This window comes from Stenella coeruleoalba (genome assembly GCF_951394435.1).
Source record: "Stenella coeruleoalba genome assembly, contig: scaffold_287, whole genome shotgun sequence".
Classification (NCBI taxonomy): Eukaryota; Metazoa; Chordata; class Mammalia; order Artiodactyla; family Delphinidae; genus Stenella; species Stenella coeruleoalba.
In genome coordinates this window covers 172,776-182,611 of record NW_027646108.1, presented here as the reverse complement: position 1 = coordinate 182,611, position 9,836 = coordinate 172,776, and the positions used below count along the sequence as shown (strand labels likewise).

At 37.7% G+C, this 9,836-nt stretch overlaps 1 pseudogene across 1 annotated transcript; it reads right to left on the bottom strand.

The window, feature by feature from the left end:
• Window positions 1-322: 322 nt before the first annotated feature.
• LOC307181335 (upstream-binding factor 1-like protein 1) lies at window positions 323-1,700 on the bottom strand (annotated as a pseudogene). Its single transcript has one exon. The product of its transcript is annotated as an upstream-binding factor 1-like protein 1 (transcript).
• Between the last annotated feature and the right edge of the window lie 8,136 nt (window positions 1,701-9,836).

Here is a 9,836-nt window from a genome sequence, read left to right as displayed (position 1 = left end):
TGCGGTACGCGGGCCTCTCACTGTTGTGGCCTCTCCTGTTGCGGAGCACAGGCTCCAGACGCGCAGGCTCAGCGGCCATGGCTCACGGGTCCAGCCGCTCCGCGGCATGTGGGATCCTCCCAGACTGGGGCATGAACCCGTGTCCCCTGCATCGGCAGACGGACTCTCAACCACTGCACCATCAGGGAAGCCCAGATGCCATGGCCTTTTGCTGGGGAGTTCTTTGTTCAGGTTGTGAAAAAAGCTCAGCTGGAATCGGAGCCAGAGGATTCCCCTGAGGTAGATGAGCTGCAGCCACTGTCCTCAGACACAATCTTCATCTTCACCTACTGCTGTGGTCTGAGGAGTTGCTGCCTTTCTCCTCTTGTTCATCTTCCTTATTTTCCTCTGATCTCCCTGAGGCAGGAAAATATTCTCCAATCATATCTGATAATTCTGTCTCTGGAGCCTGAAGCCCCTGGCCCAGTCTAAGCCCTCCCTGCAGATTCCCTGATGATGGGGACTGCAGATCCATCCTCCTAATCTTGGGATTAGGGTCTCCCATCATGTTCATGTTCTTACGCTTCAAATAGGTTGTCTCTCTGTAATAAGCATGTTCTTCAGGAGACAGACTCTTGAGTCAGAGATCAAGGTCCACCTTGTACTGTTTCTGCAGTTCCTCAGCCTCCTTCTTATAATGCTCCTTCTGGTTCTGTGGGACACGCTGCCAGCATCTACTAATCTCTACCACGTGCTCCCTCAGGGCAACCCTTTCAGCTCCCTACTCAACCACAAATCCTGGTGGAACTTGTGATAGCCATTCGTAGGTGGCTTCTTGGGCTCTTCATGAATAAACTGTTTTGGGGGGAGACCACTTTTTGCACATTTCCCTGAAACTTCTTTGGCACTTTGATTTGGCTTCCTTTGGGGACATCAGATTTCGTGGAGCTCTGGACCAGATCAGGGTGCTGTTCTCTGAACAGAGTCATTTTCTCCTTAAACTTCTGTTTCTCCTTCTAGAAATCTTGACTATATTTCAGCTTCAGCTGCTCTGGAAGCTTCTTGTATTCCTCAGACAGAACCTTGGTCAGCTCCTGGTTGCTCAGCTTAGGGTGTTTTTGGTGTACTGGAGTTGCATCTTTTTGAAAAAGCAGAGGTAAGCTGTCAAGGGCTTCTTGGGTAAATCAGGACGCTTCTTGTGTTTTCTGCATTTGTAAGGATTGTCAACATTTTCCTTTGCTTCCAGGACTAATTCTTTCAAAGTGCAAAACTTTCTCAAGTTATAAGAAATTTCTACCCATTTGAGTTTGCACATTTCCCCAGGAAAATCTTTAAAAGCTACTTTTTCCCAGTCCATCAGTGACTGGGTTGTTTTGAACATGTGCCTGTCATTGGATGGAATGTTATTCACCATATATTCCAATAACTTCACAATATCTTCTTTGGACCTGTCATCCTGGCCTTTAGGCAACACCATTTCTTGTTCTTTGGGATACTTATATCATCCCAGCAGTTCAAACACCTCAGCAAATCTCCAGCTTCTTCACTCTCAAGATTCAGCTGGTGAGTTATTTCTGGAAGTCCTGCAGTGTGTGTGATTTCTATGTTTCTGAAGAGAAAGAAAAAGAAAGGTTCTCTCCTATGTGATACACAAGAAAAGCACACCCTACCTGGGATATGTCCCTTCTATCATTTAATTTACCTTTAAAAATGTAAATGAAAACAGGCCCAAATTCTGAGTTGAGGTTCATGTTGAGCATTAAGAGCTCCTTTCATACAATTAAAAATCCTCAGGCCCTGTTCCAACATGCCTTCCAATCAACCTCACCACAGCTTGTTTTAACTACAAATGAACAAAACTAAAGACTGGCTACTCACTCAAGGGGCATAGGATAAGAGAAAACGAAGGGAACTTTAAAAATTAAAATGCTTGAAAAGGAAAGGGCTTTAAAATAGCAATGAGATACCACAACACATGTATAAGAATGGTCAAATTCCCAAAACAAGGACATCACTGAATACTGAGAGGATGTGGAGAATCAGGAACTTTGATTCATGGCTGATGGGAATGCAAACTAGTACAGGCATTCTGAAAGACAATAAGGCAGTTTGTTACAAAACTAAATATCCTCTTACCATGTAATTCGGTAATCATGCTCCTTTGTATTTGCCCTAATCAGTTGAAAACCCATATTCATTAAAAAAAAAAAACCTGCACAGCGATGTTTATAGCAGCTTTGCTCATTATTGTCAAAACTTGAAAGCAACCAAGATGTCCTTAGGTAGGTGAATGGATAAAGAAATTCTGGTACATCCAGACAATGGAATAGTATTCAGTGCTAAAAAGAAATGAGCCATGAAGCCATCAAGACACATGACATATACTTGAATGCATATCCCTAAGTGAAAGAAGCTAATCTGAAAAGTCTACATGCTTCATGAGCCCTACTATAGGACATTCTGGAAAAAGTAAAAATATGATGACAGTAAAATAATCAGTGGTTGCAAAGGGTTGAGGCTGGGGGTACTAATGAATAGGTGATCACAAAAGGTTTTTAGGGCAGTGTAACTCTTCTGTATATTATAAAGGTGGACACATGATTCCACATGTTCACTATACATCAGTCAAAACCTACAGAATATACAACACCAAGAGTGAACACTAATGTAAAACCATGGACTTTGGGTGATAACGAAGTGCCGGTGTAGGTTCTTCAATTGGAATAAATACACCACTCTGGTACAGTGTATGGTGATGGGCGATACTGTGTGTGTGTTTATTTGGAGGAGGCAGGAGGTATATGGGAACTCTCTGTACGTTCTACTCAATTTTACTGTGAATCTAATCTTCTCTAAAACAGTAACACTCCATAGGATTCCAGAGCATAGCTACCTTCTAAGAAGGGTCCTGATGGCCATGGACTGAATGTGCAACTGAGGAGCTAGAAATAGAAATGAGACAAGCCTAGGAGACCCTCCAGACTTGCATCCTGCTCTGAGCACTTCATGGATCAGTCATGAACACTTGAACCTTAAGTTAATGACTGATTTATAGACTAATGGACTCTGTCCATTAGAATAAATGCATTCTATTGAGCCATAATTTTTGTCTTTAAATGGAAAGGATTTAGTGAAAATTATGTAATATTTAGAGTATTTATTTTCTTAACTTTATCAGTCTTTAAGCCATAGTGAAAGCGTTACCTCCTTCAGAAAACTCCCCACAAAATACCTGGTACTTACTAGAATTTAAACAAGTGGAAGAACTGTAACAGCACACAATTTTCTCGTATCCATTTATCCAATTAGTTGGATAGAAAAGACAATCTTTTCTAACTTCATATCTGTGGTATAATAATAAGATCTTGCCCCAAACACCTTGAACAATCTCTTAGGATATTCCTCTAGTGTAAAACTAAGCCTTCTCAGATATATGGTAACTAAGAAAAAAGGTGGAAAATTATATAAAATCACCTTTACAAATGAAAAGTGGAATATTTGAAATTTGAATCTGGAGAGGAAAAATTGTTTTCTTTCCAATTATTGTAAAAGATAAGATAATGTATTTAAAACAATGAAGGTTGAAATACAGTTCTGCTGTAGTTTTTATGTGTGGCACTTTTACGAGCCAGGCATTTTTCCAAATAGCTTACATTTATTATTATCCCAGGACTTAGATGAGGAAACTAAAAACATTAAGAGAGTTTATTTACTTACCTAAATTATGAAAAAGGTAAAAAAATTCCTAAAAGTAAAGATTTTAAGAAGAGCTTTTCAGTTTTAAAAATAGATTCCATTCATCAGAAAAGCGGGAAACAATTTATCACAGATAGCTCAATCGTTTAATGAACGATTTAATGAAATCGTTCATTAGTTAGGGGATACTAACAATATTATTAGCCTGGTGAGTGGAACCTACAAGGAGTTGAGGTTCCCAAAGGCTTGTAACAGTGGGAAACTGAACCTGAAAGGGACAGACAGCTTCTAGATGAAATTCAGGGATTACTAATATGTTTGTATATCTTGAGAAGAGGTTTCAGTTCAGAGTTTCAGGTTGAGTGTGTGATAGGTTTAGAGAAAGCCACAGAAAATAAACTTGTAAACTGCAGAATGAAGATGTTATAAGAAACAGGAATTGTACTCACAATACAGCTCTTGGCTGAGCTACATCTTTTTTTAACAAAAGAGAATAACTGATATAATTAATCTAACGAACATATCGTGGAAGTATGATAGGGAGGTGAAAGGAAGAGAAGTGTAAAGATGTAGGTAAGGGCCAAGGAGCTAAAGACCTAGATATCTCATTTCTGGTAACATCAGTAGACATTGTTTATATTAATGTATATTAAATACAATCATATACAATAAGACAGGTACTCTCTGTTTTGGTAGAGATATAAAGATGACGAAAACATATCTCTCAACGGAAGCTCACAGATACGAACAAATAAGATATCAATAAAAACTGCCATTGTGGAGAAATGTGCAGGTACTTTAGGAGCTGGCAGCGGAAGCACTTCTTTGCATTTTGTCTCCTGCACTGATACACAAAAATCGTCTTCTTACCACCCATTGATAGAGCAACTTGAGAAAAAAAAAATGACATTACACACACAGTATACCTACACTAAACAAAATTATTGTTCAATATTCTATTCTATTAAAAACTCATTCCTATCTATCACTAATAAAAATAATTCATTAGCAGTGTATTAGTCCCTTTTTAACTACAACCTTCAGTTTTGAGAATTCAAACAATTGAATTTTCTCTTCTCGTTGACACTGACACCCGTGAATTTAAGTGACCTTAATGTAAAGGGAATCCATTTCTTAGACTAGCAGATCAATATATTGCCAATCATATCAGATTGACTATCCTATCACAAGTGTTGTCCCATTTGGAAATATGAAAATTCCAAGTTAAAATAAAAACCAGTGCCATCTGATATACCGTGCTTTCAAATAAATGACAGAAATTAACCAAAATTCCCACTTCTATATCAGAGCGAGTGCAGAAGTTCCTCTGCTTTCTGGTATTCAGTGTCTCACCAGTGTTACATTTTCACAGCCATCACCAGTTGCTGGATTGTCATGGGGCACTTTAAAGACCGAAGCTGCAAACTTTCCTGAAGAAGCATTACTCTTCACCTTCTACAACGCAGGTTCCCAACCAAGTTTTAGGTATCATGCCAAATGGAAAAACTACCTGTCTAGGATTTCCTCTCCAGAAACCCACATCTTACTTTTACACCATAGAAATCATAAATTAGCAGAAACATTTGTATTCCTTTATAAATTTCAAACATTTGTAGGGATTATAATTCTATGGCTCCAGAGTAAACTGAAAGTAATTACATAGTTTTTATTAACTAGGAATATTTCATACACCTGAGAAATTCTTAAGTCTGCTGTTAAATTAAAAAAAAATTTTTATTTTTAAGGGAAAGAAATATGAATTCCTTTACTCAGAAAATTTTACTCACAAGAAGATTGTAGAATGGGTCTCATCAATGCTGGTAGGAAAATCCATCCAATCAGGTCAGGGGTTCTATCCTCTCTTGGATGGGTCAGCAGCTGTAACTTTCAGAGTTTTCCATAGTCCAGCCAACTCCAAATGACTCTGAACAGAAGAAACATTGCAGGTTAGTCCTTGAATGGAAAATAGAGGCTACAGCCCTGAATTCTACCTCTTTTCCTTTCTCACCTTGACTCTATGGAAATTGTCACTTGCAAAAACACTGCTCAAAAAATAATTGAGAATTATGGGTACTACTTATGCAACTATTTTATCTTGTGCTTTTTGGTTGGTGCTAAGGGGAAATAGACTTCTGCCTATCCCCTTCTGAAATACAGAATAGGTTTTGGGTTAAATTTATATTTCCATAATTTCATCCACAGAATTAAATTACATATATTATAAGTGGATTATAGTAACCATAGAGTAGGATCATTCATCTTTAAATTTCTATTATAGAATTAATATTTAAAAGGCATCCATTTTTTTGAGATATATCACAAAATATTATCAGTCAAATCAAATATCATGGGCAATAGTTAAACCTTTTCATATTTTCTTCCTTCGTTTTATATACACACACACACACACAACTCACTGTCATATATATATGCACTCATGTATGCCAATTAAATATTGTAGAGGAGAACTTTTAATTCAGTTTCATCCAGATGCTTCTGCTTTCCTTGGTGCTAATACTGAGAAAATGATATTTTTCAACACAAAGAAAAATCATTAGTTGGGTATAATATTCACTGATGGGGTAATTTTTGTGGTGTGTCTGTCCTATCCTTCTTAGCAAATGATTTCTTTCTGTTATTACCTCCAATACTTGGGGGGAAATGTTGACTCTTCCTTTGTATGTTGGTGTGTTATGAATTAGGGACCCATTGTTAGTATTGCTAGTATTTAATTTTTAAGGACCAGCCTTAGTGCACTGGACACAGAAGACATTGGATGTCAGAACTGGTGCTTATCTTGAGATCTCTCCAGGTTCTGCTGTTTCTTTGCTGTTTGTTTCACTTTATGACACAGCAGTTCCCACAGGACAATACAAAGGGCAGACATATAATTGTTCCTTCAGTTACCCAAATATTAGTGGGAGTCACTCTGCTTCTTTTTTTTTTTTTTAACATCTTTATTGGGGTATAATTGCTTTACAATGGTGTGTTAGTTTCTGCTTTATAACAAAGTGAATCAGTTATACATATACATATGTTCCCATATGTCTTCTCTCTTGAGTCTCCCTCCCTCCCACCCTCCCTATCCCACCCCTCCAGGCTGTCACAAAGCACCGAGCCAATATCCCTGTGCCATGCGGCTGCTTCCCACTAGCTATCTACCTTACGTTTGTTAGTGTGTATATGTCCATGACTCTCTCTCGCCCTGTCACAGCTCACCCTTCCCCCTCCCCATATCCTCAAGTCCGTTCTCCAGTAGGTCTGCGTCTTTATTCCTGTCTTAGCCCTAGGTTCTTCATGACATTTTTTTTCTTAAATTCCATATATATGTGTTAGCATACGGTAGTTGTCTTTGTCTTTCTGACTTACTTCACTCTGTATGACAGACTCTAGGTCTATCCACCTCATTACAAATAGCTCAATTTCGTTTCTTTTTATGGCTGAGTAATATTCCATTGTATATATGTGCCACACCTTCCTTATCCATTCATCCGATGATGGGCACTTAGGTTGTTTCCATCTTCAGGCTATTGTAAATAGAGCTGCAATGAACATTTTGGTACATGACTCTTTTTGAATTATGGTTTTCTCAGGGTATATGCCCAGTAGTGGGATTGCTGGGTCATATGGTAGTTCTATTTGTAGTTTTTTAAGGAACCTCCATACTGTTCTCCATAGTGGCTGAACCAATTCACATTCCCACCAGCAGTGCAAGAGTGTTCCCTTTTCTCCACACCCTCTCCAGCATTTATTGTTTCTAGATTTTTTGATGATGGCCATTCTGACTGGTGTGAGATGATATCTCATTGTAGTTTTGATTTGCATTTCTCTAGTGATTAATGATGTTGAGCATTCTTTCATGTGTTTGTTGGCAGTCTGTATATCTTCTTTGGAGAAATGTCTATTTAGGTCTTCTGCCCATTTTTGGATTGGGTTGTTTGTTTTTTTGTTATTGAGCTGCATGAGCTGCTTGTAAATTTTGGAGATTAATCTTTTGTCAGTTGCTTCATTTGCAAATATTTTCTCCCATTCTGAGGGTTGTCTTTTGGTCTTGTTTATGGTTTCCTTTGCTGTGCAAAAGCTTTGAAGTTTCATTAGGTCCCATTTGTTTATTTTTGTTTTTATTTCCCTTTCTCTAGGAGCTGGGTCAGAAAGGATCTTGCTGTGATTTATGTCATAGAGTGTTCTGCCTATGTTTTCCTCTAAGAGTTTGATAGTTTCTGGCCTTACATTTAGGTCTTTAATCCATTTTGAGCTTATTTTTGTATATGGTGTTAGGGAGTGATCTAATCTCATACGTTTACATGTACCTGTCCAGTTTTCCCAGCACCACTTATTGAAGAGGCTGTCCTTTCTCCACTGTACATTCCTGCCATCTTTATCAAAGATAAGGTGTCCATATGTGCGTGGGTTTATCTCTGGGCTTTCTATCCTGTTCCATCAATCTATCTTTCTGTTTTTGTGCCAGTACCATACTGTCTTGATTACTGTAGCTTTGTAGTATAGTCTGAAGTCAGGAAGCCTGATTCCTCCAGCTCCTTTTTTCGTTCTCAAGATTGCCTTGGCTATTTGGGGTCTTTTGTGTTTCCAAACAAATTGCAAAATTTTTTGTTCTATTTCTGTGAAAAATGCCAGTGGTAGTTTGATAGGGATTGCATTGAATCTATAGATTGCTTTGGGTAGTAGAGTCATTTTCACAATGTTGATTCTTCCAATCCAAGAACATGGTATATCTCCCCATCTATTTGTATCATCTTTAATTTCTTTCATCAGTGTCTTATAATTTTCTGCATACAGGTTTTTTGTCTCCTTAGGTAGGTTTATTCCTAGATATTTTATTCTTTTTGTTGCAATGGTAAATGGGAGTGTTTTCTTGATTTCACTTTCAGATTTTTTGTCATTAGTATATAGGAATGCCAGAGATTTCTGTGCATTAATTTTGTATCCTGCTACTTTACCAAATTCATTGATTAGCTCCAGTAGTTTTCTGGTAGCATCTTTAGGATTCTCTATATATAGTATCATGTCATCTGCCAAGAGTGACAGCTTTACTTCTTCTTTTCTGATTTGGACTCTTTTTATTTCCTTTTCTTCTCTGATTGCTGTGGCTAAAACTTCCAAAACTATGTTGAATAAGAGTGGTGAGAGTGGGCAACCTTGTCTTGTTCCTGATCTTAGTGGAAATGCTTTCAGTTTTTCACCATTGAGGATGATGTTGGCTGTGGGCTTGTCATATATGGCCTTTATTATGTTGAGGAAAGTTCCCTCTATGCCTACTTTCTGCAGGGTTTTTATCATAAATGGGTGTTGAATTTTGTCAAAAGCTTTCTCTGCATCTATTGAGATGATCATATGGTTTTTCTCCTTCAATTTGTTAATATGGTTTATCACATTGATAGATTTGCGTATATTGAAGAATCCTTGCATTCCTGGAATAAACCCCACTTGATCATGGTGTATGATCCTTTTAATGTGCTGTTGGATTCTGTTTGCTAGTATTTTGTTGAGGATTTTTGCATCTATGTTCATCAGTGATATTGGCCTGTAGTTTTCTTTCTTTGTGACATCCTTGTCTGGTTTTGGTATCAAGGTGATGGTGGCCTCGTAGAAGGAATTTGGGAGTGTTCCTCCCTCTGCTATATTTTGGAAGAGTTTGAAAAGGATAGGTGTTATCTCTTCTCTAAATGTTTGATAGAATTCACCTGTGAAGCCATCTGGTCCTGGGCTTTTGTTTGTTGGAAGATTTTTAATCACAGTTTCAATTTCAGTGCTTGTGATTGGTCAGTTCATATTTTCTATTTCTTCCTGATTCAGTCTCGGCAGGTTGTGCATTTCTAAGAATTTGTCCATTTCTTCCAGATTGTCCATTTTATTGGCATAGAGTTGCTTGTAGTAATCTCTCATGATCTTTTTTATTTTTGCAGTGTCAGTTGTTACTTCTCCTTTTTCATTTCTAATTCTATTGATTTGAGTCTTCTCCCTTTTTTTCTTGATGAGTCTGGCTAGTGGTTTATCTATTTTGTTTATCTTCTCAAAGAACCAGCTTTTATTTTTATTGATCTTTGCTATTGTTTCCTTCATTTCTTTTTCATTTATTTCTGATCTGATTTTTATGATTTCTTTCCTTCTGGTAGCTTTGGGGTTTTTTTGTTCTTCTTTCT